Source organism: Pseudophryne corroboree, chromosome 1 (genome assembly GCF_028390025.1).
Source record: "Pseudophryne corroboree isolate aPseCor3 chromosome 1, aPseCor3.hap2, whole genome shotgun sequence".
Lineage (NCBI taxonomy): Eukaryota > Metazoa > Chordata > Amphibia > Anura > Myobatrachidae > Pseudophryne > Pseudophryne corroboree.
In genome coordinates, this window is record NC_086444.1 from 1,005,338,185 (window position 1) to 1,005,359,650 (window position 21,466).

Here is a 21,466-nt window from a genome sequence, read left to right on the forward strand (position 1 = left end):
CAGATGGAGGTAAGACTGTTCCCCCCTGCCCCCTGCCCCCTTACCCTAACCCTCCCTTTCTGCAGACTACACTAACCTCCCTCAAAGTGCCTGATTCTAACCTCCCCCAGGTGGTGCCTAAACTAAACTCCCCCTGCCCCGCAGCCTAACCCTTCTCCCTTAGTGCCTAAACCTAACCTCCCCCCAGTGGTGCCTAACGCCACCTTCCTGCAGCCTATTAAGACATTGGGATATTTTAAGATGGTCCAGCTCAATATATCCATTAAATAATGAAGGGGCTGTGTTCAAGTATATCACACTGGCTTCCCATTAATGTAACAGTCTTGCTTACAGCACACAAATCCTTATAGGTCTTGGAGGACCCTAATGCGTCAGTGCCCCTTCCTATGAGCACTATTGATAGAGCTATGGATAGCTTTTAACATTGTTGTCTATTACAAAGGGCTAGGGGGCAGCAATATTCACATTATTGGAAATAATTTATGGTTTAAATGTAGACCTTAAACAAATATACTGTAAAACATAGAAACATAAAGAAACATAGAATTTGATGGCAGATAAGAACCACTTGACCCATCTAGGCTGCCCCTTTTTTACCATATTTTTACATCAAACCTTATTTGATCCTTATTTCTTAGTAAAGATATCCTTATGTCTATCCCATGCACATTTAAATTGCCCTACAGTCTTAGCCTCTACCACCTCTGATGGGAGGCCATTCCACTTGTCCACTATCCTTTCTGTGAAGAAATGTATCCTCAAATTTCACCTAAACCTACCTCCTCCAGTTTCAGTGCATGTCCTCATGTTCTAATGCTTCTCTTCATTTGAAGAATGTTTCCCACCTGGACTTTGTTAAAACCCTTGATATATTTGAAAGATTCTATCATGTCCCCACTTCCCCTACTCTGCTCCAAACTATGCATATTGAGATTTCTGATGGCCCGTACACACGGGCCGATATATAGGCTGTTCTATTGAACGGCCAATATATTGCGGGTCCGTCGTCCAGTGTATATGGGCGATATAAACAAAAGGGAGAAAGAAGAAGGCTCTTGTGTGGGCGCACTCATTAATGGTAGTTAAATAACTAGAATGAATAACACTAGGTTGATTAGTCAGCAGATAAAACAAAATTTATTTGGAAATATTAAGAATATAATTGCCCCTGGTTGAGGAGATGTGAATGATCCCAGATAAAAATGTTCTGGTCCTGCCTCAGGAAATGAGATGGAGAGGGGTAGAGACACTGCAAGTCATAAACCCTTTCTCACCCGGCCAGTACAGATGATCTGTATTAATGAGATCAATTAAGTCCATTGATTTTAGATTCTGTCATAATCCTAATGAAGGAATAACAGCTGTTATGGCAATAAGTAATAATAGAAACAAATCAAAGGATATACCAGGGTAAAGAAAGAAAAGGATAGGAACAAATGGTGATGCTGCTGTTGGAGTCACATACCACACATCATATGCAATGATTGATGTTCTACAACACTGAGTATTCCCTGTGAGTCTCCACCTCAGGTACTAACTCAGCCCACACTGTTTCGCTTCCAAGATCGGACGAGATCGGGCATTAGCAGTGTGGTTTGATAGTAGAAGGATTTGGTCAGACGTCCAATGAGAGTGCACCTATATAGGGGGGGATAATTAGCTGGGTCTTATAGATATAGTGTGGATCTGCTTTTTGTGTTAGGCAGGAGACATCAAGTCCCACACCGGTGGTATTGTGTCCCTGGATCACAAATGAGAGTCCACGAAAAAGGAAGATATATAGATTTATGAAAAAAACAAAGATATATAGATTTATGAAAAAAAAAAAAAAAAAACCCTAAAAAGGATAATGGAGATCAATTAGGCTGTAGTTATTAGGAACGGGTGATAAAAATTACCCGTCCGTATAGATACAAATGGATAAAGAAACACGGATCAAAATTTTTTTTTTTTTTTATATATATGTGTACCAGGGCCGGCTCTAGGCACGTTCGACTAGAGCGGCCGCGCGGGGCGCCACCCTTAATGGGCGCCGCGCGCTGGCGCCGCCATAGTCTTACCTGGAGCCGGCCCTGTACACTGCTGGCAGCTCTCCCCACCGTCCCCGGCCTTTCAAAACTGTGCGCTGCGCGGCGCCGGCGTCTGACGTCAGACGCCGCGCAGCGCGCACCAAGCAGCCGGGAACAGTCGGTGGCCCTCAGGCTCAACAGCAGCACGTCCCCTCCCAGCGTCGCCGCAGGTATGTTGGGATCGTCGGGGCCGGGCACTGGCACTGTGTGTGGGGGCACTGGCACTATGTGGGGGCATTGGCACTGTGTGGGGGCATATCTGCACTGTGGGGGCACTGGCACTGTGTGGGGGCATATCTGCACTGTGGGGGCACTGGCACAGTGTGGGGGCATATCTGTCGCTGTGGGGTCATATCTGCACTGTGGGGGCATTTATGAATCTTGCACTGTGGGGGCATTGGCACTATGTGGGGGCATTGGCACTGTGTGGGGGCATATCTGCACTGTGGGGGCACTGGCACTGTGTGGGGGCATATCTGCACTGTGGGGGCACTGGCACTGTGTGGGGGCATATCTGCACTGTGGGGGCACTGGCACAGTGTGGGGGCATATCTGTCGCTGTGGGGTCATATCTGCACTGTGGGGGCATTTATGAATCTTGCACTGTGGGGGCATTTATGTATCTGGCACTGTGGGGGCATTTATCTGGCACTGTGGGGGGCATTCATTTATCTGGCAGTGCGGGGGGGGCATTTATCTGTGCACTGTGAGGGGGCATTAATGTATCTGGCACTGTGGGGGCATTTCTGGCACTGTGGGGGCATATCTGCGCTGTGGGGGCATGTATGTATCTGCACTGTGGGGGCATGTATGTATCTGGCACTGTGGGGGCATGTATGTATCTGGCACTGTGGGGGCATGTATGTATCTGGCACTGTGGGGGTATTTATGTATCTGGCACTGTGGGGGTATATCTGCACTGTGGGGGCACTTATTTATCTGGCACTGTGGGGGGCATTTATTTATCTGGCACTGTGGGGGCATATCTGGCACTGGGGCATATCTGGCACTGGGGCATATCTGGCACTGTGGGGGCATATCTGGCACTGTGGGGGCATATCTGGCACTGGGGGCATTAATGTATCTGACACTGTGGGGGGAAATAATGCATCTGGCACTGGGGGCATTTATGCATCTGGCAATGTGTGGGCATTTATGTATCTGGCACTGGGGGCATTTATGTATCTGGCCCTGTGGGGGCATATCTGGCACTGTGGGGGCAATTTTATATCTGGCACTGTGGGGACAATTTTATATATGGCACTGTGGGGACATATCTGGCACTGTGTGGGCATTTTTATATCTGGCACTGTGTGGGCACTTATGTATCTGGCACTCTGTGGCCATTTATGTAGCTGGCACTGCTGGGGGGGGCATGTCGCGTGTAGCTGGCACTGCTGGGGGGCATGTCGCGTGTAGCTGGCACTGCTGGGGGGCATGTCGCGTGTAGCTGGCACTGCTGGGGGGCATGTCGCGTGTAGCTGGCACTGCTGGGGGGCATGTCGCGTGTAGCTGGCACTGCTGGGGGGGCATGTCGCGTGTAGCTGGCACTGCTGGGGGGCATGTCGCGTGTAGCTGGCACTGCTGGGGGGCATGTCGCGTGTAGCTGGCACTGCTGGGGGGCATGTCGCGTGTAGCTGGCACTGCTGGGGGGCATGTCGCGTGTAGCTGGCACTGCTGGGGGGCATGTCGCGTGTAGCTGGCACTGCTGGGGGGCATGTCGCGTGTAGCTGGCACTGCTGGGGGGCATGTCGCGTGTAGCTGGCACTGCTGGGGGGCATGTCGCGTGTAGCTGGCACTGCTGGGGGGCATGTCGCGTGTAGCTGGCACTGCTGGGGGGCATGTCGCGTGTAGCTGGCACTGCTGGGGTGCTTGTCGCGTGTAGCTGGCACTGCTGGGGGGCTTGTCGCGTGTAGCTGGCACTGCTGGGGGGCTTGTCGCGTGTAGCTGGCACTGCTGGGGGGCTTGTCGCGTGTAGCTGGCACTGCTGGGGGGCTTGTCGCGTGTAGCTGGCACTGCTGGGGGCCGTGTCATGTAGTGTTCCCGCTAGGCGTCTGTGGCTAGGCAATGTGTCTCAGTGCTGTGCCTGGCGCAAAGTGTATAGGAGGTTCTACCTGGTGCAGTGTGTATTAGCTGCACTACTGTGTGGTGTAATGCAAATTGCCACTATTATGTGGCCACGTACCTTCCCCACGAAGTAACTCCCCTTAATTTTTGCTGCGCGCCTTCGGCGCGCACTGTCCATTCTTTGACATATAGGTATGGGAACAACAAGCAGTATGTACATCATTTTGCCCTCCTAACTTAAAAATGTGCCCTCCCTGTGATCAGCACCATGCCCTAAAAAGTGAACACTATCATGTGTAGCTGGCACTGCTGCGGGGCATGTCATGTGTAGCTGGCACTGCTGCGGGGCATGTCATGTGTAGCTAGCACTGCTGCGGGGCATGTCGTGTATCTGGCACTATACTGGAGACATTGTGTGTAAGGAACACTACTGTGGCTATGTGTAAGGCTGCTAATTGTGTGAAAATATGTTTATAGTTTGATGATATGAAGTTATGAGACCACGCCCACTTTTCCAGAGGCCACACCCACTTTTCCGGAAGCGCGCGCGCCTTCGGCGCGCGCATGGGGGGGGGGGGGGGGCGCTTTTACATTTTCTCGCTCAGGGTGCTAGTAGGCCTGGAGCCGGCCCTGATGTGTACATTGGTACTGGTGTAAGGAACAGAAAATATGTCAAAGATAATTGTAGATACAAATAAATAGTACTGGTATATGCAATGAAATAATCACTAGTGACATGGGTGTCATTAGAAACACTTTGTGTGAATTGGAGCTGTTATAATCATTAGGATATAGGGAAATAGACATGAAATTCTCATATAACCCATGCAGCAATATGACAACAGGATCTGCAGGAGGAAAGTCAAAGAAGAATGCAGTATTTCTTTCCTATAAAATGCAGTTTTTAATCCTGATGCAATAAACTAAGATGCATAAGCCTGGAAAAAGGCATAAATGAAGCTGCACGGATATAGATACAATTTCTATGACAGCTGGGCAAAAATTAGCCCAAAATGGCAGGATGGAATGATCTGACCTGAGGCTAGGAGTGAATCACTTGCAGTTGGACAAAACAGGACCCATTGGAATGGAAAACATGTTTCACCCCTGTGGGGCTTGCTCACTTCCTCCTATATGGGCGATATGTCTGTGAACTCCGTCATTCACAGACATATTGCATCGGCCCTGCAGCACAGCATATGGCCAATATATCTACTGATATATTTTTGCTTTGCTGTGTGTGTACGGGCAATCAGCCGACCGCCCGTACACATGCTGTGGCAGCCGGCGGTGATTGACAGCTGAACTGGGCGGGCGGGTGTACATGCCCACCCAGTTCATGACATCAGGCCCCGACAGATCTGGCAGTGTGTGTGCACAGCACACTGCCCGATCCAACCATAGATATATCTGCAGATCAATTGATCTGCAGATATATCTATCAGTGTGTACCCACCTTTAGTCTTTCTGGGTATGTTTTGTGATATAGGCCATGTATAATTTTAGTTGCCCTTCTTTGTACAGTCTCTAATGTATTAATATCCTTCTGAAGATATGGCATCCAGAATTGAACACAGTATTCTAGATGAGGCCGTACCAATGACCTATACAGTAGCATTTGTGTAAAATGTAGTGGAGCAATGCAACTGTGTGTCGTAAGATTGGCTACTTCTCTAGGATGTAATAAAATACATCGCTGCACATGCATTGATGCTAATCGCATATGTACTAAAGCCAACATCTGGAGAGCAACAGGTTGGGCAGGCTTACTATATAGTACATATCAAACCCCAGAAAACAGTGTTTTACCACATTTTCCCTTTTAATACATCCCATCCTAGGTCTGTTACAATGATTGAGTCACAGGATGGGGGTTGTGAAAACTAGAGATGTGTGGCGGACACTTTTCGGGTTTTGTGTTTTGGTTTTGAATCTGGATCCTCGCTCGTGTTTTGGATCTGAATTGGTTTTGCCAAAACCACCCTTCCGGGTTTGGGTTTTGGGTCTGGATGATTTTTTTTAAAACATAAAAACAGCTCAAATCACAGAATTTGGGGGTAATTTTGATCCTACGGTATTATTAACCTCAATAACATTAATTTCCACTCATTCTATTCTGTTCTGTCTATTCTGTTCTGTCTGGTTCTGTCTATTCTGAACACCTCACTCCTCACAATATTGTTTTTAGGCCAAAAGGTTGCACCAAGGTAGCTGGATGACTAGGCTAAGCAACACAAGTGGGTGGCACAAACACCTGGCCCATCTAGGAGTGGCACTGCAGTGGCAGACAGCATGGCAGTTTTAAAAACTAGGCCCCAAAGAGCACATAATGCATAGAAAAAAAAGAGGTGCAATATGGCATTGTCTTGGGCCCTTCCACCCACCCTTATGTTGTTTAAACAGGACATGTACAGTTTAATAAACCCATAATTTCAGCGACAGGTGGTCCCCTTGGAAAAAGCTTGCTAAGTTCTCTGAATCATAGCTAGCTACAAACATACCACCTCCATATTCGATGACTTTTCACATTATGAGAAGATGCAAGAGGAACAACACTCAGGTTTTCACCTCCACTCCTATATTGGTGTGAAACAGAAAGGACTTCAACCAAGCAAATATATAATTACCACATTACTGGACAAACTGAAAAACTAGGGGCCAAAGCCTCCAAAATTGTACCCCCTTCTCCATTTTCAGGGATTAAGATAATCTCGGATTTAATGCTGGAATGCAAATAAACTGGTGTATACCACAGGATCAAGATTTTATATTTTCCCCTCCACAGAGTCTGGAGACTTATTTTGTGAAAATCTCGTGGGTTTCTTTTTTTTATGTTTACATTTTTTATTGCATTTATTGCATTTTTATTTACATATTTTGTGGCAGATGTCTTATTTTTGTTTTTCACATCTCCCAGTTGCACGCATGTGAGCATACCTGTGTGTCTTGTTTATTTTATTCATATTGTATTTTTAAATAAAGCAGCCCCTTAGATTTTTAACAGCCTCTCCTGAGCCCCCACAGCAGCCCTGGATGGGGCAAGTTGAGTTCGGGTGGGTTCAGTAAAGTACTAAGCAGGACTGTGCGGTGAATTTTTTTGTTATTGAGCCCCTGCCGTAGTGGATCTTACCACTCTACAGTCAAAACTCATTTCATATTATAAGTAGGACTGTGGGAGGAAGCAATGCTAACCTCTGTGCCCACAGCATGCCTTAGCCTGGCAAGGCAGACATCTTCCTGGCAGTAAGCCACTATGAGATTGCAGTGCAATGGAAAGCTGATGCAATGCAAGATCACTGAAACTCTGTTCTTCTAACACTGCAAGGTCCTGCAATTACCCTATGAAGCCCTTAGGAAAAGAAGATCCCTTTACAACAAATGCATATCTTCTAAATAAATAATCCCAAAATGTGTAACATTAACAATAAATCAAAATTAAGGCTGACTTATTGGAGCCATTCATTTGAGTGAGTCCATAACATGAAATCATTGAGAATAACCTCTCGCTAATGCTCCAGCAGAAAATTTCACTTTTACCTCTCCAGCAGTTGCGCTGGATAATGATTCAGTCTCTTCTGAGTCACACTGACTTTGGACACAAATGTGGTCACTCTCCACTTTATTTAAAAACACTGCGGCAATTTCCATTTCCACCTTTGCGGCTGGTTTTCACAAATATGTTTGTGATGTTGAAGCTTGTTCATATCTGCACTAGGCTTTCATTTAAACCTAGGATCAAGTACAGCAGCACCCTTGGATTTTTACAGCATAGACAGCACCCCTGGAGAATTACACAGCACAGCAGACAAGCAAATGCACCCCTGGAATTAAACAGCAGTGGCGAAGCACCCCTGGACTGATAGGGCAGAGGCGCAGCACCCAATATAGGGCAGCACCCTGGAATGATGTGGGGGGAAAAAGACGTGCAAGATGGAATTTTCCATGGGCGCTCCTACCCATACTTATGTTGTATAAACAGGACAGGCACACTTTAACAAACCAATCATTTCTGCAACAGGGTCTGCCACATGACTGTGGCTAAAAATTATTGGTTTGTTTTGGCACCCACCTAAAAAAAAAGCAATTAATCTCTCCTTGCACAAACTGGCTCTACAGTGGCAAGATGTCATCCTCATCCTCAGATCCCCCCCCCTTCAGTGTTTACAGACTCATCCTCATATAGAAATAATATTTTGCAAACCACATCATTTAGGTGGCAGTGGACTGCTTACGCTATTACCCAAAGATTCTGAACTTGACAATGACTTATGATGAATGCGTTGCAGGTGACGTATAAGGGAGGATGTTCCAAGGTGGTTAACATCCTTACCTGTACTTGTTATGGATTGACAAAAGAAACAGATGGCTTGACACCTGTTGTCAGGATTTGTGGAGAAATAATTCCACACCGAAGAGGTGGCTTTTTTGGTATTTTGCCCAAGCATGACAATGGGCTTTTTCATCCCATGGCCAACAACTGTCTCCACTGGTGCTTTGTTAAAGCAAACCAAATCACCATCAGAAAACTCATCATCAACTTCCTCCGCAGCGCCAGCTACACCCATATCCTCCTCATCCTGGTGTACGTCTACAGTGACATCTTCAATCTCAATATCAGCAACTGAACTGGCGATGCTTCTCCCAGCACTTGCAGGGGGTGTGCAAATGGTGGTAGGAGCCTCTTCTTCCCATACAATGTTGGGAAGGTCAGGCCTAGACATCGCAACCATGGACAGTGCCAGCATCCCTGTATTTTCACAACACCCTGTAATTTTACAGCATACAAGACAAGGCCAGTGCACATTTATTTTCACTGCACCCCTGTATTTTTACAGCATACAGGGCCAGTGTACATTTATTTTCACTGCACCCCTGAATTTTTACAGCATACAAGACAGGGCCAGTGTACATTGATTTTCACTGCAACCTAGAATTATTACAGCATACAATACAGGGCCAGTGTGCATTTATTTTCACTGCACCCCTGAATGTTTACAGCATACAAGACAGGGCAAGTGTACATTTATTTTACTGCATTCCTGAATTTTTACAATACACAGGGCCAGTGTAACGTTATTTTAAAAGCAGCATCCCTATATTTTACAGCATACAGGAGCAGTGTGCTTTTAATTTTTAACAACTGCACCCTGAATTTTGAAAGCATACATGTCCAGTGTAATGTTATTCTAACAGCGGCACCCCTATACAGCATACAGGAGCAGTGTGCTTTTAATTTTAAGCAACTCCTGAACAACATACAGGACCAGCAGCACCCCTATATTTTACAGCATACAGGAGGAGGACAGTGCCCCTGCACCCTGTACAACACAGTGACAGCAACACCCATGTACAGCTGCAGCACCCGGCTCTAACAGCACATGAAACACCAGTGACAGAAAGGACAGCACACCTAACACAGCACAGGTACACCACAGTGACTTCAGCAGCACCCATACAGAGCACACACTAACCCCACACGATGCCACCACCCACAGATAGAGACAGAGGTCTGTCTCCCTCACTCCCCAAGTGCAGAGTAAAAATGGCGGCGATCACAGCTGTTTATATGGAATCCAAAACCTGCGAGAATCCGATAGCAGGGTGATGACGTTTTGCCTCGTTCTAGTTTCAGAGTTCCGAGCCTGACTCGAATGTCGGCTCGGAGCATGAAGTTCGGGGAGGTTCAGTTCTCAGGGAACCAAACCCGCTCATCTCTAGTGAAAACCTAATAAGTGTATAACAGATTTGGTCTGCAGACACACAAATGTGTTTTAATAAGTGTATTCAGAGACCAAGAAAATGATGTGCAAATTGGTATGCACTCATGTGTAAATTTAAAAATGAGTGAAGTTTGTGCTTAGATTCTCATTTGCAGATGCACTAAGCCTTGATAAGTGATAAAGTGGAGAATGATAAAGTACCAGTCAATCAGCACCTAACTGCCATGTTACAGGCTGTGTTTGAAAAATGATAGTGGATTGGTAGTTTATCATTCTTCACTTTATCACTTTCCAAGGCTTAGTACATCTGGCCCATATTTGTTAAGTCGATTCCTTTTTTATGAATTCGGTAGGACTCTTTAAGTTGGAATACAGTACATGTCCCAGTTTCTGAAAAGTTTTTCACTTTAATTTTTTGGCTGCAAAACACTGATATTCATAGAAACTTCAGTTGTAAAGGATTCATTCAGCCTTTTTTTAAATATAATACATGCACCATACTTATGTCAAATTAAATTAGTCTGTGTAGACACCTTTTTACAAATGGACTTCTAGGAAAAGTCTCGGAAATATTGATACAGTAAATGTATTTAGCATTACAAAGTTCACAGATGATACAGTTAAATGATAACACTGAATACATATAGAATGACTAGTCAGAGGTACGACTAAAAGACAGGTACAACCTCCAAAAATAATTGGTGCCAGGAGGTATATCTGTGTAGCTATTGGAACCCCATTAGTCCTGCTGACACCTTCTCCAGGCAGCAGTCCAAGTCCCTTTTGCTCTATAGAGTGAAATATGCAGTAGTCTCAAAGCTTTCCTCTACGTGTTACCTTTCATTTATTCCTGTAACTTTTTATGTTATCTCTGCAGTACAACGTAACACACTTTTCTGTAGCGTCAGGTTCCAAATAACGTTATCCTGAATAGCAGTGGAAATGTTAAAAAGGCACGTGAGGACAATACATTGGCTACTAATATGTAACAATGGCATAAATGAGAGACAGCACAGCGCAAGAGATAAAAAAAAAAGAGTTGAGAACTTTGCATCAGTAACTGTTTTATTACAGACATATTTCCTGCAATATTTTGTTACTAAGCAACCAAATTCTCATATTTAGAGGACCTTAATGAGCTTGGCAGAGCAATGTAATAACAGTGCTTAATATAACTTTAGTACCCCCTTTGCTTCTCTTTTCAGGCATTTTCAGCAGCAGATTAGGGATAATTAGAAGTGAAGTGAATGATTCTATAGTGCAATCATATCACGAAGAACAAATATGGCATTGATGGTGATGATCCCATCGACAGTCATTTACTATGCAAAATCCACTATAAATGATTGAGCTGATAAGGGATATAATGCTTAACATGTCCTGGCCTCTGTTCAAATTATTGACGATGAGCTTGTAGCAATACATTACATGCATCATTTATGGATGTTAGACATGAAGAGTAATACTCATAATCAAATACTCTAAAGAATCATGCTGGTACGACACAAAGCAAAAGAATAATCATAAAGAAATATTAAGTTGCATTTCCTGCAGCAATTTGTCCCAGTGATGTTAAATTATTTAATTGTTTAATCACTTTAGTGTAGCACGGGCTTCATTTCTTAACGAGTATCCCACGGTTGATGCTTCAGGGAAAATAAATAAGGGGAGACAATATTTGTATAAGGAAAGTAGCTAAAATAATATTTATTCTTTATTTATAGTACACTAACAACTACTGCAGTTTTGTGCTAATGAATGCATTACATAAAATTAATTGTTGCAGAGTTTAGAAAATACTGGTATACATGAAATAGATTCATTGAATAGACTAATCTAAAAGGTGAAAAAATGTTTTTATTTATTAGAGTTTATTTATAAAGAAGCACCATATTACACTACAGCGAATATTTATTCATACGAGTCCCTACCTCAAGGAGCTTAGTCTAAAGGCATGAAGACAATTTATTTTGCACAGAACAGTAAGTGCACGCATACATGTATATGTATAAGTAGATTTGTGTGATATTGGGGGTCATTCCGAGTTGTTCGCTCGTTGCCGATTTTCGCAACGGAGCGATTAAGGCAAAAATGCGCATGCGCATGGTATGCAGCGCGCATGCGCTAAGTATTTTAGCACAAAACTTAGTAGATTTACTCACGTCTGAATGAAGAATTTTCATCGTTGAAGTGATCGGAGTGTGATTGACAGGAAGTGGGTGTTTCTGGGCGGAAACTGGACGTTTTCTGGGAGTGTGCGGAAAAACACAGGCGTGCCAGGATAAAACGCTGGAGTGTCTGGAGAAACGGGGGAGTGGCTGGCCGAACGCAGGGCGTGTTTGTGACGTCAAACCAGGAAAGAAACGGGCTGAGCTGATCGCAGTGTAGGAGTAAGTCTCGAGCTACTCAGAAACTGCTAAGAATTATTTATTCGCAATTCTGCTAATCTTTCGTTCGCTATTATGCTAAACTAAGATACACTCCCAGAGGGCGGCGGCCTAGCGTGTGCAATGCTGCTAAAAGCAGCTAGCGAGCGAACAACTCGGAATGAGGGCCATTGTCAGATACATCTGCTTGCACTAACTTAGGCTGAATACAGTAAGAGCATGTTTTAGTAATTACAGTTTACTGCACACGAAACACACATTTACATCTGATACGACGATTTGTTCTGTGGTCAAGTGGAGATGTATCAGTGGACATTGATGAAGATGATGGTTGCAAGCACGCTACTTGTGATTGGCTGTTTACAAATGCTCTTGTGCTCAGTCATTTATTTGTTGTAATGAAATTTAAGCCATTTACTGTAATTTTTTTGGGAAACTCGTAATTAGTGAGTATGAGAAACATCCCATGCACTGGGAAGCAAGATCCTTCCATTTAGGGGCACATGTAATCACAGGAGGAACTGAGGAGCAGAAAAGAACAAACCCTAAAATTTGTACTTACAACTGCTTCTTTGCACATGGGATTGTTGGATTTCCTAATTACGATGTCCTTTTGGAATAAACTTGGTAACTAGCAAGAAAAGGAGAGTGTGCTGAGAACTTTGCATTACGGTACTGTGCATTTAGGGCCTTATTCAGGTTTGTTAGCAAACCAGAAACATTAAGCAATTGGGCAAAGTCATGTGCACTGCAGGGGACAGGGGGGGGGGGGGGGGGGGGCAGATGTAACATGTGCAGAGAGAGTTAGATTTGGGTGGGGTGTGATCAAACTGAAATCTAAATTGCAGTATAAAAATACAGCAGCCAGTATTTACCCTGCACAGAAACAATATAACCCACCCAAATCTAAATCTCCCTGCACCGTTTTACATCTTCCCCAGAAGCAGTGCAACATGGTTTAGCCCAATTGCTTTCTTTTTTGGTTTGCTAATGAACCTGAATAACCTCATTAACTGGGATGGCCAGATCACATGAGACTGCGCCACCCCACTGTGTCCCCCAGTTTTTGACGAGGAGATCCGTTCTGCAGATGTGCATTATATAATATTTAAATATTTAAAAAAAAATACTTTTTAAACTATATTCAATAAAACATTTAAAAAAACAACAATGTCATGACCAGTTTTGAAGGGAAAAATAATCAGTTAAGTTGTTAAAACTCTGTCATCTCTGTTACTGACTGTTGTGGTATTGTAATACTAGCACAGGTTACTTGCGCAGGCCGGCTACTATAAAATATATCTACTGCAGGATTATGCAGGCTGTGATTATACAGGGTACTGATTTGCAATATTTCACAATGAGTTATTACCATCTATAAATTGTGTATATTTGTATAGTTTACTATTATATTTTGCATGTACAAGTGCTTATTTCCTGTTCTTTTTTTATAATATAGTAAGTATACTGTAGGGACTGAGAAGTGCTGTGATAAGAGGTAATTGTTCTAGTTCCGAGGTAAAGTGTTAGTTTGTATCATTAGCAAATATTTTAATGAGAGGATAGTGAATACCTGACATGTGCTTCCCACTCTATGAGAAGTCAACACTGACAAAACAAACAAAACAAACAGAATATTTTGGCAAATAAAGAATACATTAATGAGAGAGGTTTTTTTCTACTTTTATAAATCCCAAAAAACACCTATTCAAGTGTGATTCTCAGAGGGCCATGCATGGGTGTCAGCCTGGTAACAGAGTAGAAAAAAAATCCAGACTGAATGTCTATGTTTATAAATACATTTTAATATAAATAAAGTTTTTTGCTACCTATTTAATGCCAGTTGTGTAGCGCAATGCTGAAATATGTTAGAGGCCAATGTCAATGGTATAAATTGCTATATTTAAAATGTACCTACAATCTACGGTATTTACATTATGTTTATTTGTTAACCAGATACAAATATTGATTATTTAAGATGTACTTCATTACCAAGGCTACTCTACAATAGAAAAAAATATGTTTTATATAGTCTTTAGATTTGGGTCATAATGGAATTAGGTGTTTTATATAAATATATGTCTATGTACAAATGTTTACAATGACTTTTAGTATTCTTATAATTAACTCAGAGGGCTGGGGACATTACACCATTAAATCCTGTTGACACTTTTATAGCTATTGATTGATTAAACTGACATTTTCTCTAATTTCATTGCCTGATATTTAACTCTCTCTGTCACTTTGTTCCCCAGTTTCACCTACATTGACAAGTTTTAATTATAATCTATTACAGTGTCTAGTATTTTGATGACCACCTTGGTATACATCTGTAGGGATGCTGTCAGAAATTGTGGGCCCGGGACTGACAAAATAAGCCCCCCCATCACCACCACCACCACCCCCTTATCTTTATACAATTTATTTTATTTTATTAGTCAGATATTTTGGCCATTTATTACAAATTTGTACCTGTCAACAAAGGAGCAGTGAGAGGCCTTTTAACTGGGGGAGAAGACCAGAGCACCATAAAAAGACCCATCTGTCTGTATCTCTTTACAGCACTGCACACACAGTCACACTATTTGCAAACAGAGCTTAAGCCAAAGACTATTGCTCCCAATCCCAGCCAGCCTCGGCCTCCTTCTGCTTCTCTCAGCAACCTGTGGCTCTCCAGCTGTTGTGAAACTACATGTCCCAGCATGCCCTGTCACAGTTTTGCGATTAGGGAATGCAAGAACTGTGGCAGGGCATGCTGGGATGTGTAGTTTTACAACAGCTGGAGAGCCACAGGTTGGCCAGGCCTGCACTAGGAGGTTTTGAGCTCAATGTAGCTCAAAATGCCACAAGTGAGCTACTTTGAGCTCAAAATCTTCTAGTGTGTATGCACCTTAAGTGGGTGCAGAGCTCAGTGGCGTATCTCACCATCGGCCAGGATGGCACTCACCAGGGGCGCCAGCCAATGAAGGGTGCCAACCTAGCTGTGCCACCCGCTAGGGCCACCATCAGGGTGTACTGCTGAGACTGGAGTACCCGCAACCTGGGCAGCAGTGTATATTGGCCGGGTCGCCAGCTGCAATCAGCTGGCCATGTCACTGTTACTGGGCTTCCGTTCACTCCCTAGAGATGCAGCTTAGCAACCGGTTAATTGCAGCTCCGCCCACTGGACCAATATGGTGAGAGTAAGGAAGTAGCGTGTGGCTTGCTATCACATGGGCTTCGGAGCCAGGGAATACACGTGAATGGGAAGGGAGCAGTAAGAAGACGGGTCACTGAGGAGCTACTGTAGATATGAGTGACCACACTGTATAGGTACAGCGGGAGGGAGTTGGGAGGGTTCCCATGTATGAGGCTAAGGACCACTGCTTCACCTATCTTCCCAACAGGGTGCTATGTATTGCAGCTGCTGCAGAACCTCTAGGAATTTTATTCCAAGTGCTGTTCAGTTATGCCTGCCAAGAGTATATACAGTACCTGTGGGTAACTGATTCATACATAGCCCAATGGTGAAATGTGTAATATGTGGGTCTATATTCTATCGATTTATCAAAATATATAGACATTGGAGAAGCAGGCACTCAGCCAGTCCAAACAGCATCACAGATCAGACACCAATGTGTATGCACATTTTTTGACGTTTAATCCATTTTCAAGCAGAAAACAGATTAAACAACTGAAACATTGCATACACATTGGTGTCTGATCTGTGATGCTGTTTGGACTGGCTGGGTGCCTGCTTTTCCAATGTCTATATCTATTGGGTACACATCCCGGTGCTTACCATGCCGGCAGTCAGAAAAACCGACAGTAGCATGCCGATGATTAGGATCCTGACACCCGGTGGGTAAGTATACTAACCCTCTCCACCTGCTTCCCTAACCCTCCCTACCTAAACCCTAACTCTAATCGCCCCCCCAGCAGCCTAATCCTATCCGCCCACTCGCAGTCTAACCCTAACTGTACCCCCTTAGTGCCTAACCTGTACACTCTCTTCTAACTCTCCTCCACCCCGCAGCCTAACCCTAACTCTCCTCCACCCCGCAGCCTAACCCTAACTCTCCTCCACCCCACAGCCTAACCCTAACTCACCTCCACCCTGCAGCCTAACCCTAACTCTCCTCCACCCTGCAGCCTAATCCTAACTCTCCTCCACCCCGCAGCCTAACCCTAACTCACCTCCAACCCGCAGCCTAACCCTAACTCTCCTTTACCCTGCAGCCTAACCCTAACTCTCCTCCACCTTGCAGCCTAACCCTAACTCTCCTCCACCCCGCAGCCGAACCCTAACTCTCCTCCACCTGGCAGCCTAACCCTAACCCACCCCCTAGAGATGCTGACAGAGATGTGCCCCATTCTAGTGAATGGGAGAACGTCTCTGTGCACTCCCAGCGGGGCTAGGCGGATGGATCACCTAGTCACGCCGGAGTGCACGCCTGCGATGGAGCCACCTCAGATGAGCGTGGCTATATATATATATATATATATATATATATAGCCAAGACTACAGTCACAGACCCTACTTGCGTTTGCCTGTGTCTTGTGTGGATGGACCGGAGGAGGTACAAATGTATGTTTGCTTTTTGTATTTGTTATGCTCTGATGAAAATGTTAGCTCAATAACATTGAAACGTTGTCTGCAGAGCTGTGTACTGTCTTTATTATTGCTGTGAGTGCCACCGGATCACTTGCTGTGTTTGGGGAGCCGAGGCTTCTTGCGGAGGGCACCATCATTTACACACTGCTATTCACGCTGGGAAGGAGTGCCCCTGGACTGCATACATATATAGATAGTTAGATAGATACATACATACATACATACATACTTACCTTCATGATTTTGGTTATTAGTGGGATGTCTGACTGGGAGATACTGGAGCAGATGCATTAAGCCTGGAGAAAGGATAAAGAAGTGGTTAAGCAGTGATATGTGCAAGGTGATAACGAACCAGCCAATCAGCTCATGACTGTCAATTTACATATTGGAGCTGATTGGCTGGTGCATTATCGCCTTGCACTTATCACCACTTTATCACTTCTTTATGCCTTTTGCAGGCTCAATACATCTGTCCCAATGTGTTTTAAATGAAGGAGATCCTAAATGACGTTGATAAAATTACAATTCACTTGTGCAATATGGAAGGGTGCTGACCATGGTCCTGCATCAGCCCCTGGATATCTTTCCAGAGTGTTCTACATTATTTTACTATTACTTGCAGAAAGCAGGGTGGATTGTGGCAGAAAATATGCTTAAGACTGGTGCTAGGGAGGTTAAAACTGTTTCTATTGTACAACACACTTTTAAATGCAAGGAGCAACTTGCAGTTAATTAAGAGAGACGAGCCTGGAAAGTCTATTCTTCTCTGATTGTGAAGCAGTACTTATTGTTTCATATAAGAAAGAGAATAAAATATGCAGCAGAATTTCAATAAGAAATATTATATATAAATATTTTGGGTAAATTGTTCCATTAAGCTACACAATGCTCATCACCATATACCTGGAATACTAATTTGTAATTAATGTTTTGCTTTAATTTTGTTACTATGCTATTAGACCAAAAATATTCAATTCAATTACTTTAAGTGCATTCTTTAAGCCGCCTAAACACCCTAGCCAACTAATGTAAGCAAATGGACCTGTATGCATATACTTCTGATCAATTGCATAGCTTTGTATGAAATATTTTATTGTCTGTACTGTATGTCTTTTTCATCCAAGCACTCACTATTGCTTGTAATCAAGTGCAAAAATAGGATGTAAGACAAGAAGAGGCAAACATCTCAACACAAGCATTAGGACTAGTGATGAGCGGGTTCGGTTCCTCGGAAACCGAACCCCCCCGAACTTCACCCATTTTACACGAGTCCGAGGCATACTCGGATTCTCCATTATGGCTCGGTTAACCCGAGCGCACCCGAACGTCATCATCCCGCTGTCGGATTCTCGCGAGATTCGGATTCTATATAAGGAGACGCGCGTCGCCGCCATTTTCACTCGTGCATTGGAAATGTTAGGGAGAGGACGTGGCTGGCGTCATCTCCGTTTATTAATTTTGCTGCAAATATTTGTGCTTATTGCTTAATTGTGGGGACTGGGAAGCAGCTGTATTATATAGGAGGAGTACAGTGCAGAGTTTTGCTGATCAGTGACCACCAGTTTTATCCGTTCTCTGCTTGAAAAACGCTCCATATCTGTGCTCAGTGGGCTGCATATATCTGTGCTCACACTGCTTAATTGTGGGGACTGGGGACCAGCAGTATTATATAGGAGGAGTACAGTGCAGAGTTTTGCTGACAGTTACCACCAGTATATATAGCAGTATGGTACGGAAGGCCACTGCTCTACCTACCTCTGTGTCGTCAAGTATACTATCCATCTAGATTCTATACCTGTGGTGCATTTTAGTTTTGCAGTTTTCTGACAGTGACCACCAGTACATATAGCAGTACGGTACGGAAGGCCGCTGCTCTACCTACCTCTGTGTCGTCAAGTATACTATCCATCTAGATTCTATACCTGTGGTGCATTTTAGTTTTGCAGTTTGCTGACAGTGACCACCAGTATATATAGCAGTACGGTACGGAAGGCCACTGCTCTACCTACCTCTGTGTCGTCAAGTATACTATCCATCTAGATTCTATACCTATGGTGCATTTTAGTTTTGCAGTTTGCTGACAGTGACCACCAGTATATATAGCAGTACGGTACGGAAGGCCACTGCTCTACCTACCTCTGTGTCGTCAAGTACACTATCCATCTAGATTCTATACCTGTGGTGCATTTTAGTTTTGCAGTTTGCTGACAGTGACCACCAGTATATATAGCAGTACGGTACGGAAGTCCACTGCTCTACCTACCTCTGTGTCGTCAAGTATACTATCCATCCATACCTGTGGTGCATTTCAGTTGTGAATAGTATATATAGTAGTAGGCCATTGCTATTGATACTGGCATATAATTCCACACATTAAAAAATGGAGAACAAAAATGTGGAGGTTAAAATAGGGATAGATCAAGATCCACTTCCACCTCGTGCTGAAGCTGCTGCCACTAGTCATGGCCGAGACGATGAAATGCCATCAACGTCGTCTGCCAAGGCCGATGCCCAATGTCATAGTAGAGAGCATGTAAAATCCAAAAAACAAAAGTTCAGTAAAATGACCCAAATATCAAAACTGAAAGCGTCTGATGAGAAGCTTAAACTTGCCAATATGCCATTTACGACACGGAGTGGCAAGGAACGGCTGAGGCCCTGGCCTATGTTCATGGCTAGTGGTTCAGATTCACATGAGGATGGAAGCACTCATCCTCTCGCTAGAAAAATGAAAAGACTTAAGCTGGCAAAAGCACAGCAAAGAACTATGCGTTCTTCTAAATCACAAATCCCCAAGGAGAGTCCAATTGTGTCGGTTGCGATGCCTGACCTTCCCAACACTGGACGGGAAGAGCTTGCGCCTTCCACCATTTGCACGCCCCCTGCAAGTGCTGGAAGGAGCACCCGCAGTCCAGTTCCTGATAGTCAAATTGAAGATGTCACTGTTGAAGTACACCAGGATGAGGATATGGGTGTTGCTGGCGCTGGGGAGGAAATTGACAAGGAGGATTCTGATGGTGAGGTGGTTTGTTTAAGTCAGGCACCCGGGGAGACACCTGTTGTCCGTGGGACGAATATGGCCATTGACATGCCTGGTCAAAATACAAAAAAAATCACCTCTTCGGTGTGGAATTATTTCAACACAAATGCGGACAACAGGTGTCAAGCCGTGTGTTGCCTTTGTCAAGCTGTAATAAGTAGGGGTAAGGACGTTAACCACCTAGGAACATACTCCCTTATATGTCACCTGGACCGCATTCATCAGAAGTCAGTGACAAGTTAAAAAACTTTGAATGACAGCGGAAGCAGTCCACTGACCACTAAATCCCTTCCTCTTGTAACCAAGCTCCTGCAAACCACACCACCAACTCCCTCAGTGTCAATTTCCACCTTACACAGGAAAGCCAATAGTCCTGCAGGCCATGTCACTGGCAAGTCTGACGAGTCCTCTCCTGCCTGGGATACCTCCGATGCATCCTTGAGTGTAACGCCTACTGCTTCTGGCGCTGCTGTTGTTGCTGCTGGGAGTCGATCGTCATCCCAGAGGGGAAGTCGGAAGACCACTTGTACTACTTCCAGTAAGCAATTGACTGTCCAACAGTCCTTTGCAAGGAAGATGAAATATCACAGCAGTCATCCTGCTGCAAAGCGGATAACTCAGGTCTTGTCAGCCTGGGTGGTGAGAAACATGTGTCCGGTATCCACCATTAATTCACAGGCAACTAGAGACTTGATTGAGGAACTGTGTCCCCGGTACCAAATACCATCTAGGTTCCATTTCTCTAGGCAGGCGATACCGAAAATGTACACAGACGTCAGAAAAAGAGTCACGAGTGTCCTAAAAAATGCAGTTGTACCCAATGTCCACTTAACCACGGACATGTGGAGCAGGGCAGACTCAGGACTATATGACTGTGACAGCCCACTGGGTAGATGTATTGCCTCCCGCAGCAAGAACAGCAGCGGCGGCACCAGTAGCATCATCTCGCAAACGCCAACTCGTTCCTAGGCAGGCTACGCTTTGTATCACCGCTTTCCATAAGAGGCACACAGCTGACAACCTCTTACGGAAACTGAGGAACATCATCGCAGAATGGCTTACCCCAATTGGACTCTCCTGGGGATTTGTGACATCGGACAACGCCACCAATATTGTGCGTGCATTACATCTGGGCAAATTCCAGCACGTCCCATGTTTTGCACATACATTGAATTTGGTGGTGCAGAATTATTTAAAAAACGACAGGGGCGTGCAAGAGATGCTGTCGGTGGCCCGAAGAATTGCGGGCCACTTTCGGCATTCAGCCACTGCGTGCCGAAGACTGGAGCACCAGCAAACAGTCCTGAACCTGCCCTGCCATCATCTGAAGCAAGAGGTGGTAACGAGGTGGAATTCAACCCTCTATATGCTTCAGAGGATGGAGGAGCAGCAAAAGGCCATTCAAGCCTATACATCTGCCCACGATATAGGCAAAGGAGGGGGAATGCACCTGACTCAAGCGCAGTGGAGAATGATTTCAACGTTGTGCAAGGTTCTGCAACCCTTTGAACTTGCCACACGTGAAGTCAGTTCAGACACTGCCAGCCGGAGTCAGGTCATTCCCCTCATCAGGCTTTTGCAGAAGAAGC

The 21,466-nt window shown here is 44.6% G+C and overlaps 1 protein-coding gene and 1 long non-coding RNA gene across 2 annotated transcripts in view; one reads left to right on the forward strand and one right to left on the reverse strand.

The window, feature by feature from the left end:
• Positions 1 to 15,347, reverse strand: part of LOC134982350 (uncharacterized) — a 76,875-nt gene extending 61,528 nt beyond the window's left edge. The window contains exons 1-3 of the long non-coding RNA XR_010191103.1: positions 15,191 to 15,347; positions 12,806 to 12,874; positions 10,694 to 10,782 (exon numbers count right to left, since the gene is read on the reverse strand). This is a non-coding gene — a long non-coding RNA (uncharacterized LOC134982350). The remainder of the gene's footprint in view (positions 1 to 10,693; positions 10,783 to 12,805; positions 12,875 to 15,190) is intronic.
• The window catches only part of GALNTL6 (polypeptide N-acetylgalactosaminyltransferase like 6), a 1,932,308-nt gene that overhangs the window by 1,149,679 nt on the left and 761,163 nt on the right, over positions 1 to 21,466 (forward strand). The window lies entirely within an intron of this gene.